The following is a 22,562-nucleotide window of genomic DNA, read 5'->3' as shown; positions in this document are numbered from 1 at the left end:
CCGCAGGTTTGTGGACGACCTCTTTTTTGTTTGGCTAGGGGATGAAGAAACACTTCTTGAATTTGGTGAATGTTTAAATACATCTACCCACTTTCTGAAATTCACCTTGAATTATTCAGAATATGAGATTACATATTTAGATGTAAATGTTTTTAAGCTTAGTAATGGACTACTTAATACTTCTGTCCACAGGAAACCCTGCTATAGGAATACGCTACTCCATTGGAACAGTATGCATCCCCGGTTCGTGTTTAATAATGTATTGAAGGGTCAGTTCATCAGGGCCTCAAGGCTTAATCCATCAGAACAAGGTTATATAAGTGAAAGAGAAGCCCTAAAGGTTAAATTTATGGAGAGGGGCTATAATGCAAAAAGGATAGATGAGGCATGTACTACAGTTGATGGCTTGAGAGCGACCAGGGCTAGACCATATTTTTCTGAACCTGTCAATTTTACTGTAGATGGTAATGCTCCCAATATGGTGAATGTGAGAGTTCCCATGTTCTTTACTCAAGAAGCAACAAAAATTAAAAACATAATAGCAAAACACTGGGACATTCTGTTGTCAGATAACGAGATTGGTAGGGTTGTAGGACCTAAACCAAATATGGTGTTTAAGAATAACCCTAACCTGAAGAGACTATTATGTAAACCTAAGTATAACTATCATAAGAGAAGGGTTAATCTGACCAACAGTAACACTTTACCATGTGGTAAATGTAACCAGTGTATTTTTATTAGTAAGGACACAACTTTTGAGCATCCAAATACAAAGCGTGTTTTTTATTTTAACACATCCACCAACTGCAATAGTGACAATGTTGTTTATTTAGCCAGGTGCACAGCATGTACTGCATTCTATGTAGGAAAGACTAATTGGACCCTTAAAGAACGTATAAGGGAGCATGCCTATCATATTAGGATAGGCTCTGACTTTAATGCTCTGGCTAAACACCATAAAGAATTGGGCATGAATCACAATTTTAAGTTTAGTGTTGTGCAGAAGTTGGAGAGTAACCTCAGGGGTGGTGACTTAGTTAATCAGACCCTGGAATGTGAAACGCGATGGATTATTAGATGGAGGGCCGATGTACCCCCTGGGCTCAATGATAAGGTTCATATTAAACCTTTCCTAAAGAGTAGGAGACTATTCAGACCAAAATAGTTGTATCTGAATATTTTTTGAATATATTTTTGAATATACAGTGTGCAGGCTATATGTCTATTTGTTGTGTCTTTTCACTTACATCTGGTATCTGGTCATATGGTATAGTAATGTATTAATTATAGGACTCTGTCTACAGTGAAGTTTTTATATATACATATGCTTTTTAGATATATGTATTATTTTATTTATTTATTCATTTGTATATATGCATTTATGGTGATGTTCCTATGCATTTTCATGCAGTAATGTAGGTTTTAATGTCTTGTAGTGCTTTAAATATATGTTCAGACTGTTAACCCTGCAACCAATGAGGTGGGTTGGAGGACTATTTAAAGTTTAATGAATTAATTGTAACTTGTAAAAGTCTGATGAAGCCTTAGGGTGAAAGCGCTTACTGGTGTCGACTGAATAAAGCTTGTTTTACCAGAATTAATTTTACTTGGATTATTTGGACGTTTATAATGTTTTTACTTGCTTCTGTGGATCTACATTGGAACTGGGGCCATTAGAAATCAGCGTGTTGTGTATGGTGTTTCAATATTTAAAGTCTGTTCCTATTTTTGGACCTTTGTTCTCCACCTTACACACACACACACACACACACACACACACACACACACACACACAATCAGAAAATGCATGCTAACACAGTTCCAGTTATTCCCACAACTTCATAAAGTTTATAAGAGCGATATTTAAAATCTGTTCATATTTTTGGGCCTTTGACCCCCTCATCATATTTGGCTTTGTTCAGATTTCATTCTCTTTAGAAAATGCATGCTAACACAAATCCAGTTATTCCAATAATTTTCTAAGTTTATAAGAGCAATATTTAAAATTTCTCCCTATTTTTGTGCCTTTGCCCCCCCCCCCCCCATCATGTTTGGCTTTTTCTAGATTTCATTTCCTTCAGAAAATGCATACTAACACAGATTCAATTATTTCAGCAACCTTCTATGTTTATAAGAGAAATATTTAAAAGCTTTCCCTACTTTTTATCCTTTGACCCTCCACCTTCATATTTGGCCTTGTCCATGCTTCATATCCTTCAGAAAATACATGCTAACACAGATCTAGTTATTCCAAATACCTTTGATGTACACAACAGAAATATTTAAAATGTATTGCTATTTTGGGGCTTTAGTTCCCCGAGATCCAATTATTCCAGCAACTTTCAGAGTTTATAAGAGCAATATTTAAAACTTGTCCCTATTTTTGGTTCCCTCCCCATCATGTTTGGCTTTGCCCAGATTTAATATCCTTCAGAAAATGTATGTTAACACAGTTCCACTTTTTCTAGCAACTTTCTAAGTTTATAAGAGCAATATTTAAAGTCTGTGCCTATTTTTGGCCTTTGCTCTCCCCCCATATACACACACACACACACACACACACACACACATACACACACACACACACACACACACACACACACACACACACACACAAAGACACACTCGCACTTTTCAAGCACATGCACGCTCACGCACGCACGCACACCCACAGACACACACACACACAAGCACACACAGACACACACACACACACACACACACACACACACACACACACACACACACACACACACACACACACACACACACAAAATCAGAAAATGCATGCTAACACAGATCCAGCTATTCCTGCAATTTCATAAGTTTATAAGAAGATTATTTAAAATCTGTTTCTATTGTGGCTTTTGTCCTCCCTTCATGTTTGTCTTTGTCCAGATTTTATATCCTTCAGAAAATGCATGATAACACAGATCCAATTATTCCAGTAACTTTGTAGGTTTTAAAATGACAAAAATGAATCCAACTGATAAAAAAAAACAAAAAAAGGTGTTTGACAAGGAAACTGGCCGTAAATACAGATCTGAAGAAGTTCACATAATGCTAAAAAAGTGGATGAAAGCACTCATCTTTAATAAAATCACTGTATTTGTGGCTAGTTTCCTTGTCAACCACCATTTTTTTGTTTTTAACTTTGTAAGTTTGTGAGGGAAATATTTAAAAAAGTCCTTATTTTTGGTCCTTTGTTCCTCTCCCCCCACACACACAAAATCAAAAAATGCATGCTAACACAGATCCAGTTATTCCACCAACTTTTTAAGGTTATAAGAGTAATATTTAATATCTGTCCATATTTTTGGGCCTTTGTTTTCCCACAGTGACACACACACACACACACACACACACACACACACACACACACACACACACACACACACACACACAGTTTGTTACTTACTTACCTATTCTGTCTACTAGACTGTCATATCTAGACTTGTTATTTGATAATTAATCCATAGAGCTACAAATAAGAAGCCTCTCATGTGTTTGACCTAACATCCCTCCTCTGAATCTTCCTGTGGCTCCCAACCTGGTCTGTATTTATCAAATAAAAGTGATCCAGGGCAATGTAGCAATTATACCACAGTGCACAGGCATGAACCCAACTGAATTTAAGGAGGCTACAGGCATATGGGGTGCACATATTGACAAAAATGAAGTACATTCATAAAAGCAACAGAAGCATTTAGTGCAGCACAGGCATTAATAATTTAAAATTTTACTAAAAACAGGGAACTCCACACTGGCCATGTCATTCACTCCACCAGCTCTAGGACTGAAAAAAAAAAAGAAAAATATCCTTCTTGTCACGGATGACTCACTAGTAGCTTAGCTCAATTTGGAGCTCCAAAAGGTAAAGAAAGGAAAGAGCTAATTGACTCCAGCTGTATTTATCTGGAAAGAAGTAGCTTGCCAAATACCCTTGCAGCCAATAATAATCAAGTAAAACTAAAAAAAAAAAAAAAAAAAAAGTACTTTCTTGATCAGTTTGGTCAATGATGACCCCCACCCCCATGCTTGCAAGCCAATCAGCTGTTAAGCATTTTAGGGTGGAAACTTGGGAGGGGAGGACTTTTTTTCTGTCATTTTGCTATTTCTTGGCTAGCCAGTGTATGCTGTACTGTACATAGTGTATGCTTGCCAATGTCCCTGGCAGAAATTTATACAACTACTGAAAAGGATGTTTACATGTTTTAAACTAGATCCTCATGGCAAAAATGGAAAAAGCAGTGTGTGTGTGTGTGTGTGTGGGGGGGGTCTTTCTCCCATATAGTTTTATATTAGAGGATATTGTGGAAAGAATGCAATTTCTTAAGGCTTATCCCTCTGACCCAAGCCTAATGTTATCATTGGCTCATATGACAAGTAGTTAGTTTATTTTGGGAAGTTTAGTCCTCTGCAATATACTATAGCAGTCTTAAGACATACTTGGGGATTATAAGTGACGTCAATAATGTTACTTTATAGCTTTTAATATTAGAAGGATGAAATTAACCCTTCCCTGTGTGGAGTGGAAAGATAATGTGGTGAACTTTACAGAACGAGTTGTGTTGTATATTATTTACAAAAAGGCATGACTATTGTTCAGAATACTTTTGCTAGCTAGATTACTATCATACAACAAAAAATATGACATATGGGTAGAATCTGATGGTCTTACAAGGAAATTGAAGGGATGGGGCAAAGGAGTGTTTCAGTTTATGATTTTATCACTGGTACTGCTATATGTGTTTCTATTACTCATTATGTTTTTTTTTATGATTCTTAAGACTTTTGACAACATGTATGAATTGTGGAGAACACCATGATACTTTTTGAAGGTTTCTATTATCTGAAAAAAAAAGAATGAAATAAAAATATACAACATACACAAATCCAATGGAATTTTATAGGTGTGAATGAATGCAGATGAGATGGCTTGACTAGCAGTTAAATAATGCGTTGATTAATGTATACATTTCCAGGTAGCAACTACTTTAACATTTTCACAAGACAAGTTAATATGATTGCAATTCCAAACACTGAAAATCACAATAATGCATCCCTTCATCATTTGTCTTAAATTGGTTTGGCTAATGGTATGCTTAATACATTTGTGGCATTTGGGTTTATGTGGTAATATTTATTTGAGTTATATGTGTTTTATTATTATTTTGATCTGTATTTTACTCTGTGTATTGTATCTGCAATTGTACATCTTAGCTTAGTTTGAATGACTATATATTTTTTTATTTACTTTATTCACTTTCTTTGCAGTTGTTGATCTTATACATATGCAAACATACAAATATTTCAAACACAGGCATTAATGCCCTTCTAGATTGCCAATATACCCAAACACTTGTTCCCATAATAAGTGTCCAGCCTGTTCTTAAAAATATCTAAACTAGTACTTGCTTTAATCTAATTTGGTAGTCTGTTCCATGCATCAGCTACTCTGTCAGAGAACCAGTTAATACACTTCTCATTCCTATAAAATCTTGTACATAGGTTGTCTGATGACTGTCTAGTGCTTTTTGATAACCCCAAACATTTCCAGAGGTAGTTGTATCTAAATGCCCTGTATACCTGAATAAGATCACCTCTTAGATATCTATAACAGACACTGTACAAGTTCAGATATTTTAGTTTTTCATAATAGCTTAAAAGTTCACATCCATGCCATTGGTATACTTCCACTGTACTCTTTCCAATTTACTCATGCTTGTTCCATATTGTTATTCCATATTCAAGTTTGGATCTAATGTAACTAACAAACAATGACTTCATTATTTTTAATTTCCTAGACTTTATAATCTTTTTATACAACCTGTAGTTATATAACTATCATTAACCAACTGGTTGATATGATTAGAAAAACACATAGCCGAATCTACCGATATACCCAGGTCCTTAAATGAGTCTACAGTTTCAATTACTGGGTGCTGTATTAAATGTTCATCTTTCAGTTTATGTCTCCCAAATTTCATATGCTTAGTTTTTGATGTATTTATCGGTATATTATTCTCCTGTGCCCAAATGGTCAATTTAGTCAAGTTATTTTGCAGACATGCCTTATCAATAACACATGTAATCAGTTTACCCAATTTCAGGTCATCTGCTTATAGACTAGAACACCTCAAATGAAAAAGTTAGGTCTGAAAGATACAACCTAAACAAGTAAGGGCCTAGGACAGAGTCCCGTGGGACACCCTGACTGTAACAAAGGATTTCACCTGTCCAGTTGCTGTATGATACTTTCCATGTCCTACTTGTAAGCCATGCAGTTATCCATCTTATCAAGAGTACATCAATACCTAGTTGTACTAATTTATTGATCAGTGTTTTGTGTATAACCCTGTCAAATGCTGAAATTAAATCTATATAAATTGCATCACAGCACAATTTTTCATTCATTGCTGTTATTATATTGTTATAGAACATCATGTTTTTTACAGGTGGTAATAGATCTGCTTTCAGGTTTCAAGTCCCAACCTATCCAGTTCTGACAATAACTTGTCCAATATTACCTTCTCCATTATTTTTCCACAACATGAAAGTAGACTTAAGGGTCTATATGACTCTAGGTTAGTCCTACTCCCCTTTCCCTTAAAGACAGGTTTAGTAAGTGCATGTCTCCAATCTTTAGGAATCTCCCCATATTTATATGACCTAGTGAATAATAAATATAATGGTACTGTAAATTCTTGCTGAAGTCTTCTCAGGTCATTGTTACTGATTCTATTTCCTCCCCATGATTTGTTTGGATCCAGTCTGCACATTTTTTTCTCAATATAATCTAATTTGATTCCAGTATCTGGGGTTACCTGAATGTCACTCGGACAACTTATCATATCTTTTGTGGAGCCAAACTGTTTTGCATAAGATTTTGTAAATATATCTATAATCTGTTGTGTCTGAGAATACATTTTAGAATCTGCACACAGTTTATCAATTTGTGTGTCTTTACTTCTTCCACATCTTATGTATCTATAAAAAGGTTTCCTATTATGCTCAATATCTTTATATAAATTTTCTTCAAATTTTTCTTGATCTTGTCTCACACTATGCTTAATCTGTTTGTCCACCTTGTTTATTTCAGTTTTAAAGTTGTAGTTCAACCTCTCTTCCATTTCTTATATTTTTTGTCTCTCACCTTAATCAGATATCTTGTTCTTATGGAAATATATCCCCCTGATGTTGTATGCCTAGATCCTGATGTTAAACATTTTTTGATTTTTTGCACTCAATTTCTTTTTCAATGCTTTTCACATTCCATCTGCAGTTTTTCCACTGAACACCTCACTCTAGTTAGTTTTACATAGTGACTGTTTTGCTTCCATATAATCTGTAATTAACCTTATGTGTACTGGCTTAGATTTCAGTTTGACAGAATTATCTAGCAACAAAATAACATTTATAACCCCATGATCACTGCACATCAAAGGTGGTAAAACCTGACTTGAAGTTACAGTAATTTATTTGGGAACATAAACAATGCCTAGTATATTCTGTCTCCTGGTATGTTTTTTAACAATCTGAAGCAATTGTTGTTCCTGAATATATGCTGTGAATAATTTCCTTAATAATGTTGTTGAATCAATGTTATCATAAAAATTTAAGTCCGCAGTTAATATTATTCTTCTCTCCTGTGTTTCATACAAGAAATGCATGAATTCCTCTAGGAAATCTGCACTTGACTTTGGTGGTCTATACACTCCAACAATTGTTATATGTTCCAGGGTTGTCTTTATTGTCTCAGTTGCACAGTCTATAGTATTGGTGTTATCATTGAACATGTAATAATCACAGGTGTCATAGCTATCTTTAATCCCTATCATAACACCCCCACTTGATTTTTTGTTAGAATGTCTGTTGCAGTAAAAACATTTATACCGTGACAGAACTGATTTCCAGTCATTGTTCTTTAACTATGTTTCACAAACAGTAACAACATCAGTCTTGTGGGAACGTAGCAAAGTGTCCAATAAAAAAACTTTATTATTAATGCTCCTAGCATTAACAACCATCAGAGATGCATCAAAGTTTGCTGTCAGTGAACTGTTAAATTTTTGTCTTGGCAGAAATCCTGCCCAGTATTTGTCAAATACTGCAAAATATCTGCTGCAAAAATTCTCTTCCCTGATTTTGACAAATGCACACCATCCTGTCTGAACACGTGTGCCAAAAAACTAGGCTTGGATGCCCTACACATTTCCATTTTTTAAAACAGGACATTTTTTCCATGTAGGTATTTACCCAAAACATCTTTCCATTCACAGTGATCTGATTATCCTTTCTATAGGTGATTTGTGAAAAATAAGTCCTAACACTAGTACGAGCAATACTACCTAAGAGGGCTGTCAGCTCCCTACTAACAGTCAGAGAATCCTTGCAGGTGACATAATTTGTACCGACATGAATAAAAACAGATCCATACTGCCTTACATTAAGGCATTCCAAGGCTTGTCTCACATCTTCTATTTTTGCTCCTGGCAAGTATAATACTATTCAATGTTTATTATCAACCCTAAAAAATATAAGTATCAGTTCCTCTAATAACTGAATCTTCAATTACAAGAATATCTTTGCTGGCCACTCTGAAGAATCTTCAGCTTCTAATACAATAATATCTGCTCTATCAATTGTTACGAAGAATAGGTCTTTATCACTATTAGTCTTATTAGTCCCACTGTTTTCATTGTGTATTAAATTCTCATCTAGTGGGTATTATAAATCCACAGCTTGAGCCATGTGGTCAACATCTGTCTTTCTCTTCTTTTTTCTTACAATAATGTTCTTTAGTCCTTCCACATTCAATTTTGATTTCTTCCTTTACACCTGCCCCTTGCCTATTTTTTCTACCTTCTCCATTGGAAGATTGATGCCTTTTCTGTAGACTGAAGGTTCTCTGATATAAAAATATCATCATTCCCTGTAACCCGTTTGTTACATAACAAAGCAGTGTCCTTTTTACCACATATTCTCTTTCCTTTACAGTCATTAATCAAGTTATTTTTCTTCCTTATTTGCTATGAACTTCTTTCTTTCTTTTTTTTGTTTCCTTTAACACAAACTGGATCCTCAGATTGCTGAATACTTGCATCCAGGATTCCAAAGTTGTCAGGGGGGTTGTCCTGTTTCATAGGGGTTGAATGATCTTTGCAGAAAATAAATGCATCATTTCCTAAAAGTGCTCTATTTGTTCTATGCCTAACATTATTTAGTTCATCAGTCCAGTCATTAATATATCAAACAACAGTTCTCCAAGCCATACCAATTGCACGAGTGCAATCATCATCACTAAGTCTAGATTTGCTTCAAACAATGGTAAGCAAATCATCCAACTTTTTACACGAGGAACACAGATCACCAGTGTTATCAGCTGTTACCTTTAAATATGCATAGCATTTATTACACTTTACAAGATATCTGTGCATTAGCAAATCAGTAATTGCATACTCATTTAAGGAATCCATTTTCGGCTTTATATGAATAAAATATTGCAAAAGAATAATCAAAATCAGTATCCACAGAATGCAAAGAGAACTTAAATCAACTTATATGACATAAACCACATCAACAATATACAATTGAATAATAAAGTGCAGTACAGTTGTTCTGATCATACAAGTTCTATAAGCCAGACAATAGTTGTGATTCCATTATGTCACACTTGAAGGCGCACAGTAGCTTCTGCTCACTATCACTTACACTCACACTTCTTTTTAACAGTAAAGCTAAATAAATCACAAACCAAGACAGGATTGTTTAGATATGCTCAGGATTTTCCTCTCTGCAGTCTCTGTAAATTTATAGCTGACTAGGCCCCTTGAGGTGGCTAGAGTTTGCCTGTCTAAAACATATGCCTTTGTAACAACCAACAGTGAAATTAAAGGTAAAACAACTAAATATGAACCAAAGTAAGTCTTGTTAACAAGCAATCCCTTCCTACCTACAGACAGTGAAAAACAGTGGTAACAAACACAATATGAATTCAAATAAAAACTTCCCTTACCAGTCAACTCCCCAGTAAATCACAAACCAAGATAGGATTGTTTAGATATGCCTTATGTCTGTGTAAGCTTAAATTCTTTCTTTCTTTTTTTATTTTATTTTGCATTTCTAGATTAATTTTACTGTTCCCACTCAACTAATGTACTTACATTCAAATGTGTAATGCTTTTATTACTGCAGAATGTATTTAATTTGTGTCACAGTCTTAATATATATTTATTTTATTTTTATATTTTGATATAGATTTGGTAATATGTTTATGTCATGGTGTATGATTTTAGTATTTGGAAACAATTTCTCTTGATTTAATGTTTGAAGGTGTTTCTGAGGTTGATAGTTTTATTACTACTATATAACTCTAGAGGGTGGTGACAGTTTTTCCATGAGGAATCTCTGTGGATGGCTCAGTAAAATCTTACTATAATTTGCCTTCCTGGAAAAAATCTTGGTTTTAGAGGGTTTTATGCAGTAATACCAACCTAGTTATTGGTACAGTTTGTCCAGCCATGTTTGGATTACTACTTTAACTCATTTGTTGTCAAAAATTATTTAAACTGGGTCCCTTAATTCCATGAACTGAGACGTGTCCTTTCAGAGCATGTCAGTATCTGGCATCTTGAAAAAAAGGCTTTAATTCTTTATTGCCAACTTGATGGACATAACTAGTATAGTTCCCTTACATAACTGTTTTTACCCCACAATATTTGATTTAAAGCAGACTGTGGATGTGCAACATGAAAGAGTAGGTAATACTGGAGTTTGTAATTTATTTCTATTTTATTTTATTAAACATTTGCTAATCAGGACAGAGCACTGATCACACATGACTAAGTTCAGTCTCAGCCTGTGAAAAGTATAATAACTAGATTGAAATGCACAACATGAGTTATAGATTGAAATCCACAACACGAGTTATCAGTTAAATATGGCAGATCATAATATGAATCGTAGATCATTTTAATAAAGGACAGTGCAATTATTTACAGTTCTATCAAAGTCCTGTTTTAAGGGAGAGAGTGATATGGTCCTTAAGTAATTTAGTGGAGGAATGAGTAAAGAAAAGCTCAAAAAAGTCTGCGATTAGCAGTGGAAAACAGGAAAAAAGAAAAGTAAAGCTTTTTATTAATAACTGAGAGATAGGAGGAGGAGATCAATGTGATTGGAGAAGTGGCATTGGCATCTAACATGTATATGGAAATGGGCTTTTAGCTGCGACCAGAATATAAGATAAGAGAAAGTGTTTTTGGAGTAGGAGGGGAAAGTTTCCTGTAATTTGGGGGTAAGTAAGGAAAAGTAGTCATCTATGCATTAGATGGTTATAATGTCTATACAGTTTGACATTGATTTTTATTGAGTTGTGATTGTTTATTAGTTTTGCAGCTTGGAGGGAGACAGTTTTGTTGTTTGGAAACTTCAAAACTTGTGATCCTAGAAAAAAGTCTATTCTTTGTTTCACCTGAAGCAGGTTATCACTTTTAATTGTTTTGCAGTAGTATTCCTGCTTTGGGATGAGAGTAATGAATCTGCATATTTTATTGGTAGTTTTAGATCACAGGAGAATGAAGTGTAATCAATTTTTGTTATAGCAAAATCTGTCTTTACAAAATATATTTGAAGACCAGAAAAACTTTTTTTAAGCAATTTAATTATGTAGATTGTACCAGAAGGACATGAAATGAAACGTGTTTTTTTCTTAACTTCCTGGATGTCCTTAATGTTAAACCTTCCTCAGAAATGTTCTTGATACTGTACAGGTCTAACTTTTCTCTGACTGTTAATCTCACACAGCCTTTTGAAAGACTAAGGATGACTTGATGAAATTCTTATATACATCATTTAGGATTCAGATTTTCCCCAAATATCCATTTTGCCTGGATATGGTAGCAGATCCTCTCCATATTTTTGGAGTTATTCAAAATGTTATTAAATATATGATTCTATATGCAGACTGGAACTGATTTGATTGTATATTGAATTTACCAGTGTGCTATGTAGATTTGTAAGATAATATTCTTATACACATAGTTTAAGCTTAGGTTAAATTTCACATTGCAATACACTAGATTGACTTATCAATAACCCCTTTTATAAACTGGATTCATTTTATTATGAATGTATTGTATTCATTTTAACATTCAGCAAGATGTAAAAGAGTGTCCTCTCAAACAGTATACTCCTTGGCCACTCCAAGATCCTCACTCCAGCCTATCATTAATGCCTTCTTTATTGCTACTAGTTCCCTCTGGGAATTTATCCCACTTTGCATCAGAGAAAATTCTACATTATCTGACTTTGTGGAGGAACTCATTATCCTTTTTCATCTGCAAGCTAAATGCACATGCCCTCATAAATGAAACACACCCTAGCTCAGCCAGTCCCACCAATCATGCTACCTCCTTATTCTCTCTGTTGCATACATGCTTATACAATGAAACTTAATTGCCCTTCTTCTCCTGTTTCCAAGCATATCCTACTTAAAATTAATCTAATTGCTTTGTATTTCTATCACTGCTTGAACACATTGCCTCTATTTTCTACTGTATTTTCACTATAAATATGTACTGTAAATACTTTGTTTAATTTAAGTACAGTTTCCTGTTCTGTAACTTTACTGCTCTGTTATCACTTGTTACTGTAATCCGCCCAGGCCGTGCCTGCACATAGTCCTTCTTGGTCAGTGCACTATCCCAGTAAACAAATTTAAATAAAAAATAAATTTGTGTAGAAACATATTCAAGATCTTTATACTGAAGTGATATTGTCACTAGTGTTGGAGATGCATTCACTGACACTTCCAGTATTATCTTATTGATATTAACTTTTCAAGCTCAAGCATTTTTGCTAAGAATCCTTAGTTTAACAGTTGTAACCATTGTGTGAAATTGCAAAGCAATTTGGCTTGTTGTGACAGATTCAAATGTGGTGCCTGTAAACAATGTAATGCTATAATTAATGATTGTAAGTTATATATTCCATCTAGGAAATTTCTTTTTAAATCTAGTTGTTATTCCAACTGTTCAACAAAAGGGGTAGTCTATTTAGGGGTCTGCACAGTATGTACAAGTTTCTATGTTGGAAAGACAGAGAGACCCATTAGGAGGTGTATTTATGAACATTTATACGACATCTCTAAACAAAAAGAAACAAACGCCTTTTTCAAGCACACAGATTCCTGTCCTAATATGAGCCTTAAATTTATGGTGTTAGAACAAGTTTTGCCTGAGGCTAGAGGTGGTGACTGGGAGACTACACTTGAGTACCAGGAACTTTTGTGGCAATTGAGACTGGATGCAGGTAAACCACCAGGGCTCAATGATAGTATAAACATCAGTAGTGTCCTGAAGCTAAGGACTGCCTGACTATAGCCTTTAAGTCATCCTGGTTTACTATAGATTCGTTTAATGGTATTTTACATGATGAGACCAATGTAGACCTTCGTGCAAAATATTATTACATGCACTAGTTATTAAATACATTTGAATTCATCTACATATATATTTATTTACATTTGTTTACATACGTATATATTTTTTGTTTAAGCTTTGGTACAAGCCACTATTTAATATTTTATTCTTAATATTTATTTTTAAACATTCATTATTTTTAGTAACAACTTAAACTACAATAGTAATTGTGTAATGTTTAGTTTTTGAACAACATGAGATTGTTTAAGTTGGTTGATGAACTTTTCACCAAATTCAATTGTGGTTGAACCACGTTTTTTAATCGATGAAGTGTTTTACAAGTTGTGATTCACACATATTTATGTATTTATTCAATGGTTTTCAGGCTTCACATTTATTGCATTTTATTCTTTATGTTAGATGGGAATCAGTATTCTAATTTCATGTTTTGGTGTTTAACTCATGAATATCCCTTTAACATCTTAATGAATTAATGACTTAATTAATTAATTATGCATATTATGTGACCCAGGTTTGGTATATAACACTTGAATATTTTGCATTTTCATTGAACTTGAAAAAGCTCGGTATTGTACCGAGCGAAAGCGCTTGTTTTTAAGTGTGGTGGCTTTCCAATAAAGGATTTATTTACTGCTCTGGTTGGCGTTTCGTCCTTGGGTCATAAAGTGCTCTTTGTTGTGACAGATACTGCGACAATATATAAGTAAACTAACTTCCTTTTGACCTTCGTAAACTACAACTCATGCTGTGTGCTGATGGCATGGTTACCTATTGGTCTAGCTCAAATCTCCTTGATATACAGCAGCAACTGCAGACATAACTCTAACAACTAAACAACCGGCTCACTTCAAATAAACTTATAATTTACTCAAAAAATGATTTTTGGCACAATTTCCAAGATGGCTGCACATTGAGTAACAGCTTAACTCTAGCTCTCCCAGTGTGAAAAAAAACCCAGAAATTCAACAGAGAAGGCCAGTAGATTTTTGTGTTTATGGGTAAATTTCAGTAATTGGCTAGTAAGTATACTGCCTGGATGCCAGGAAAAAAAAATACAGAGAACCTTGAAAAAAATCTGCTACAAAAAGGGAGAAAGAAACACTGACTGGGGAAAGTTCTGCAGCTGTTCAGCAAAAAACAATGTGACCTCCATACATGACCTCCAGTAATCCACAGGAAGGTATAAGACAAGTACACACAGACCTGGTTAAAATAAATGAAACACTGATGGAGTATATCAATGCAAACAGCAAAAGCGGGAAAAAATTGGAAGGAGTTTTAAACAGATATTCAGATGAGGTGATAAAGCTGCAAAAAACAGAGGTTGAAATGAAGAAAAAAATGTCTGAATATGAGACTGATCAGGAAGAGATGTTTCAAGAAATAATAGAATTAGAAGACAGAGCATGTAAGGAAAATCTTAAGTTTTCAGCTATACCAGAGAAGCTGGAAGGAACAGACTGCATTAATTTTATGAAAGCACAAATAAGCAACTGAACTGGTATTCCACAGCAGGAGTTGTTAATTAAAACAATAAGAGCCAAAAGGAAACAAACCAATAAAGAAAAACAAATTCACGGAAGGACTGAAACGTTTAATGAAATACAAAATAAAATATCTTAAAGTATAAATCCAGTAAGCGCTTTCGTTTGGTTCCTGCCAAACTTTTTCCAACTGATATATAACATCACTTCCTGTATGTTTAAATAGACAATGCACTGTTAATAATTGATAAATTAAACAATTAATGCATTTAAAAATACAATTACTTTAAAATAACAGCACCCATATGAAACGTAAATAAAATACCCGGTCAGCACAAAAACAGCTTAAAGGAAATATTTAGTGTATCAAAGTAACTAAGTAACTAAAAAAACTAAGCCCAAAACTAAGAGAACCATCATGAAAGAATGAAGCCTATAAAAACACTGAGTAGTGTACAATCTTTTTCACGAGCAAATTTTAAAAGTAATCAAACTTGTGTATGAATAATATCAGGAATTTAAACATTATATTAATATTTCCAAAACCAAAAGTAAATAATAATAAATCCATTCAAAAAATCCATTCAAAAGAATTCATTTCAAAAAAATACATTTATGAACGGACGGGGAATGCATGTGTACATATAGGATAGTAAAAAGAAAGAAGAAAGAATGTCATACATACGATGGATGTACATGTATATATATATATATATATATATATATATATATATATATATATATATATAAAAGAGAACTACACAAATTTAAAATACATATTTAAAATGTGTATCATATAGAAAACTATGTTAAATATAATAGATCTAATATATATGTTTGATAATGTATGATTGTCAATATAGATATAAATGAAGATATAAATAAAAATATAAATATGAAATATAAATGTAAATATAAATATCGATATCAATATAAAAATATAAATACAAAATAAATACAAGAATGTGTAAAAATGTGTAAAATATATAAATATATATGTACACACATATATATATATATATATATATATATATATATATATATATACACACACACACACAAAAATATATATATATAAATACATAAATACATAAAAAAATACATAAAAAAACACATTAATACATGATGTAAATATTTAAATTTATCAGAAATATCGAAAATATATATGTATGTTTGTTATTAAATATTAAATATGTCTCATAACCATTTTTTATGTATAAAAATGTATATGAATGTATATAAATGTAAAAATTATATAAAATTAATAATTTTGAAATTTGTTCAAGTAGATAATAATGGGGAGTATGTGAAGTGAAAATAATCATCTATCTAATGATTTTAATTTTAAAACACTACTTATAGAGATGCTATTATTCATCCCTGGCCAATTATTGGCGTTAAGTCTCAATTGCCATTCTAATTCAAGTTTTTCCAAAAATGGTTGCCCTGCCCCTCCTCGAACATCCATTTTTATAACATCTAAAACAACAAATTTAAAAGAATGTGAGGGGAATCCATTAATATGTTTTGCCAGAGCATTCAATTCATTACCATCACATATGTTTTTTATGTATTTATGTATTTATATATATATATATTTTTTGTGTATATATATATATATATATATATATGTGTTTGTTGTTAATGTTAATGTTGTTTTTCTCATTCTTGCATGAGGGAATGACTAGATTAAGGACATTAGATTCATTTAGTAACAAGTTTTAAGAGAAAGCAAGTAAATGAAAACATAATATTGAATATCATGAGGCTTTTTTTCTAGCAAATTAATGTACACTTAGTAGCAATTCTGTATCTGACTCTCATGTCTCCATGAAAACAATCTGATAAAGAGAAATTGACTGTCTGGTTCTCATGTCTGCATGGAGACAATCTGATCATAGGATCATAGGATCATAGGAGGTTACTAGGTTAATGGCTCCAGGGCCCTTACAAGCCTAGCCAAGTTCAACCCATGTTCCTAAGGGTGTCTGGTTCAAGCAGACACTAAAATCAGCACCTATTGCCCCTGTCCAAGAGGGATGCAGGTGAAACCCCCATGGTGAATTTCTGGTTACCCATCCAGTCATCCAAATTACGCTTAAATAGGCCAATGAGGGACTTTGTTTAACATGAACAGGAAGCATGTTGCAAAGATGGGGCAACCTCTGTGAGACAAATATGTCTCTGCAGCAAGTTCTGTTGATGTCACATACCAGGTTAAAGTCCTTTGAGTGAGTGACCCATGTACCATTTGACTTGCAAATGTACAGCATATCCATTAAAGCTGGGTCAGAGATTACTCCATATGCAAGATAGAGGTCACTTCTGAGCAGTCTGTATGACACAGAGTAAAGCAATAATGAATTCAGTCAGTCTGCATAAGTCAGATCTTGAAAACCCTGAATATTCTTTGTAAGGAACCTTTGTGGTGTCTCCAATTACTTCAGGTGTTTGGAAAGGAACATACCAAAGGGAGTGTTGCACTCTGTTATTAGCCTGATGAGGGAAGAGTACAGGGGGGTTATAACCTCTTTTTTCTGTAGGAAATGCCCTTACTTTTGAGATGAGCAATACAAAATGCTCTTCTTACCACTGTGTGCCCAGATCTCTCACCACTCATTGTGTGCTTAGGGTATTGCTATTGATGTGGTAGTTTGCAGAAACATAACCCTTGCCGAAGGGGATGATAATGCATTTTTTTGCATTAAGTTTAAGACCTTGACTTTGGCACCAGTCATTAGTCTGTGTAAAACTTTCTTGTAGGATGTTGACATCATTAGGGGTTTCTATAATCACTCCCAGTTTGCAGTCATCGGCAAACACTGTCAGCCACAGTCCTTTAGTTTTAGCCTGTACTTTGGAGAATCAGTTTCTGAACAGTAGGGCTCTCAGAACCACTCCCTGTGGAACACCACTGGTTATGGGTCTGCTGGAGGAGGTGGAGTCCCCTATTTTGACTGTATGAGTTCTCTCAGTGAGCCAGTTTGCAACCCACCTGACAATATATGGGTTGATAGCCAGCTGGGTGACTTTATCAATGATGCCTGAGTGGGGGAATGTGTTAAAGGCCTTTACTAAGTCTAGATAGGTAGTATCCACATATCTGCCCTCATCCAGGTCTTTAGCTAATGTCTTGAAGAAGTCCACCAAGTTTAACAGGCATGATCTCCCCTTGTCAAAGCCAAACTGGGTGGGCGTGAGTGTTTGGAGATTTCCTGTATCTTTGTTAATAAGGTCCATGATGATTCATTCCATGGCCTTGCAGATAAGGCTGGTCAGGCTAATAGGTCTATAGTTCACTGTGGTCCATGGATGCACCCCTGTTGAGCAAAGGGATGATGGTAGCTGTTTTCCATTCCACTGGGACAAAGCCAATGCTTAGGCTGTGATTGAAAAGTGCGCCCAGTGATGATGCTAATTCCTATTTTAACCCATGTACAACTCAGCCTGGGTTATTGTCTGGTCCTATAGAGGATGCGTTTTTGGCCTTGGAAAGGGTATTTAAGACATGCTCCTTGGAGATACCAGGTGGGAGACAGGTGTAAGGAATGCTTTGGGGAATATGTGGTGGGGACAAGAGAGTGAATTTTTCACTGAACCTGTCAGCCAGCAGGTTTGCTATATCCACAAGTTCTGTAATACCATTAGCTACATGTCCAGTGCAAATCTCAGCCTTACCTTTGAGGTTATGGATGTAACTAAATAACTCGTTGTGGTTATCTTTAGTTAGGGTATTTAATTTGGATTCATAGATAGCTTTGGAGTTTTATTTGCTTGTTTAAGTTAAGGAGGGAGTGTTTCCAGTTTTGAGACTGTTCCTTCCTACTCTTAGACAGCAATTTCTTTCACCTATTGTATAGCCTATTAATGGCAGTTGTCCTCCAAGCAGGTTTGTTTTTCTTTGAAGATCTATCAGGCATGGTAGAGTCAATACAATTGTACATGTGCTTGTATAAAGCATTGGTGTATAACTCAGCATAGGTGTTTGTTCCATCAGTGGAGAGAGGGGCTATGAAGCTATTTATGCTGCCACATAAGAGGTCATAATTGGCTTTGGAAAAGTTTTTTAGTTTAGTTGTTGCTAAGGGCGGGGGGTTTGTGTTATAGTTACTTCTAGTGAGACTGATTTATGATCAGATCTCACTGAGGATGGCCACACACTGGGGTGGTGCAGTGGTCCCCCATTTTGGTGACCACCAGATCAGGATGCTTGCGCCCCTTGTGGGTGTGTCAACCAGCTGGTCCAGGACATTGATGTTAAAGAAATCCAGGAACCTTTGGGCAAGTGAGTTAGAACATGTATACTTTAGTCAGTCAATGGATGTGTAATTAAAGTAATCCAAAACCAGGGTGTTTGATTGTATCTTGATTGACTCAAGTAGATCCAAGTAGGCTGAATGGATGTCATGATTCATGGAGAGGGTCCTATAGCTGGCAATGATCTGAAGAGGGATCTTACCTGCAGTCGATTTTACTGGAATAATTCAAGGGAATTGTCCTGTTTAACCAGTCTAGAGGTGTATTTATCTTTAATGAATGAGAAATTGGCTGTCTGGTTATCATGTTTCAATGGAGGCAATCTATTAAAGAGAAATTGGTTGCAGTCTGGTGGAGAGTGATTGGCTGGGGAAAAAAAAGAAAAGATAAGCTGGCTAGGAAATAATGTTCTCTGAAGGCTTTCAGGAGTTTTTCCAGCTGGGATAGCTATAAAGATAAGACAACAACAGTTACCAGTTAGTACATGCACAGGGTGCACCATATGTCTTAGCTTGGATAACCTTTATTTTAGATTAACTCAAGTTTGTGAGTGTGGCTGTCAGTTTGGGACATTTGTTCCTATTAGGAGGGTAAAACATCAATATCTGAAGATGTATATAGTTTTTAATATTAGTATTAAAGCAATGGATTTTAGAGGGGGTATTGGGGGTTTGTTTATTTATTCTTTTTTGTTTGAAGGCTTTCAATAAAACAAAAGGTTTTGTAAGATGTGACATTGACTCAAATGGATATGACAAGAAACAGCTATGTGAAAGTTCAACCTGCCAAACAGTGTATACATGTAACACAACAGCTTGAACTAGACATTTAATAAAAAAGGTGTTATACATAAAATGTAGGAATAATAGCATTTTAATATAATGATGCATTCTGTAATATCTTTAAATGCCAATGGTCTCACAGATAAATACAAAAAAAAGAATAGTGAACTATATTAAAAATGTACAGTACAAATAACTATATTACAGGATACACACTTGGAAAGAACTGAACATGTGATTTTGATAAAGAAAGGTGTTTAGGATGGTTATTCAGTGGAATATCTGGGACAAAGGAAAAGAGGGGTACTTATATTAATTGCAAGAGGAGCTCCAATAGTGATAGAGGAGGATAAAAAAGATAAAAATGTCAGATTTATAGTGCTAATGGGTTACTGGCAAGGGAGGAGGATTACACTGGCATGTATTTATATTCTACCTGAAACCGCTATAGTAGAGCTTAAGAAAATTCTGGGAGAAATAATCAGTTTTCAGCAAGGAATATTACTCAAAGGTGGGGACTGGAATTTCATTTGCAGTAGTGCAGATGTGTCTGGGAGGCCCAGACAGGAAAGTATAACAAATGAGGGTAGATTTTTGAGGAAATTTATGAAAGCATTTGGCATGGAAGATGTGAATTCAGAAATAGGAGTTTGGAATGAGTTTGCACATTATTCCCTGAGATATAAAAACTGGACTAGGCTAGATAGAATTTACATTTCAAAGGAACATGTGTATTTAATTGAATTCTTGATACACACCCAATAGTTATTTTGGATCAAGAACCAATAATTACTAAAATAAAAACACACAGCATTGAAATAAAAATGAGAAACTGGCACTTTCCAGCTATCTGTTGAATAAGAGGAATTTAAGGAATGGGTAGTGGAGATTATTCAGGAGCTATTTGGGAGATATAAATTACTTCTAAAAATTTAGCTAGGGAGTGGGATAAAATTAAGGTGAAGTTTAAAAATAGAGTAGAAATAAAAGAAAGTTAACTATGGTTAAGAAATAACAAGAATGATTTAAAGGGACTGACAAATGTTAAAGTATTGCAGAATAGGGGGAATCTCACAGAAAAAGAAGAGGATCAGCTGCAGAATGCTAAGCAGAAAATAAGGGATAACCTTGATAATATACACAAGTTTAGAAAGATTGCTGTTAAGCAATTGTTTTTTGATAATAACACTACAGCACAAAAACGTTTAGCACAACAGAAAGTAGAAATGGCTGTCATCAAGCTTAGGGTGCCTACAACAAAGAAGGTAACAAGAGATCCTGTAGAGGTATTAGAACTATTTCAGACATTCTGTGAAAGTCTGTATAAAGCAGAGAAATATGGAAATCAAGAAAAGATACAAATGGAAATGTTTATGGAAGAATTAAATATGCCAAGTTTAGTGGTAGATGAGGCTCAATTACTAAAGGCTATAACATAGGAGGAGATGAGATAAAAATTGTGATGTATAACCAATCTACAGCAAAGTCCCTATAAATAGATGAAATTACTATGAAAGTTTGGAAGCTAGGAAGGAAAAAGGTGATACAGATCTGGAAGGGTTTGTTTAACAGTATTTTAAGAGGAGGGGAAAGGACCAACATCCTGGAAGAAAGCAGTGGTAGCTGTAATACGTAAAGAGGGTAAAGGCCCATCAGATATAGCTTTATACAGGCCCATTTCAATGCTAAACCATGATTATAAAGAGTTAATGTCTAAAATGGCTAAAAGAATGACACAAGTAATGCCAGCATTGATAAATATGGATCAATGTGGGTTTGTGGAGGAGAGGCAAACATTTGACAACATTAACAGAATATTAATGATCCAGAGGGAAGCAGAATTAAGAAAATACCATTGTTGTTGGTGGGTTTTGAAGCAGAGAAATCATTTGACAGAGTAAGCTGAGACTGTATGAGCAGGGCAAAGGAAGCATTTGCAGTTCCTGAAAAAAAATTATAAGGTTGATTAGGAGGATATATTAGGGATTGGAGGTGAAAACTAAAGTAGGTGGGGCCCTCTCTGACAATGTCTGCTTGAGCAGAGGAACCAGACAGGGCTGTTCTCTTTCCCATTTGTTGTTTCCATTATATTTAGAAGCATTGGCAAAGAAAACAAGGGACTCAGAAATTAAGGATATAATTGGTATGGTAGTCGAGAAAAGCTGGCTCTATTTGCAGATACCTGAAAAAACAGAAAGAGACATTACAGTGTTGTGGAACATTTTGAGACAGTTACAAATTTTTTTTGGGATACAAAATGAATGAAGCTGAAACAAAGGCAATAGCGGAAAATTATGTTCCCACATATGAATTGGTTCATCAATATCCATATTTATGGGGATATGATAAAATTATGTATTTAGGAATATGAATTAAAAATAATTTTGGTCTGGCAGTTAAGGATATGTGGGACAAGACTAAACAAAAGGTAATACAAAAACTGAGAAAATGGAAGCTTTGTTATATGGATATGGATAATAAGATACAAGCAGTTAAAACAACTTTAGTCCCATAAGTCTTATGCACAGGTCAGGCATATTTTTATTAACAAAAGGCGAAATCATGGATAGCAATTAATAAAGAGTTGAAGGACTTTA

This window comes from Protopterus annectens, chromosome 9.part0 (genome assembly GCF_019279795.1).
Source record: "Protopterus annectens isolate FY-2018-M chromosome 9.part0, PAN1.0, whole genome shotgun sequence".
Taxonomy (NCBI): domain Eukaryota; kingdom Metazoa; phylum Chordata; order Ceratodontiformes; family Protopteridae; genus Protopterus; species Protopterus annectens.
The sequence above is the reverse complement of the archived record's forward strand: the minus strand, read 5'-3'. Positions refer to the sequence as shown.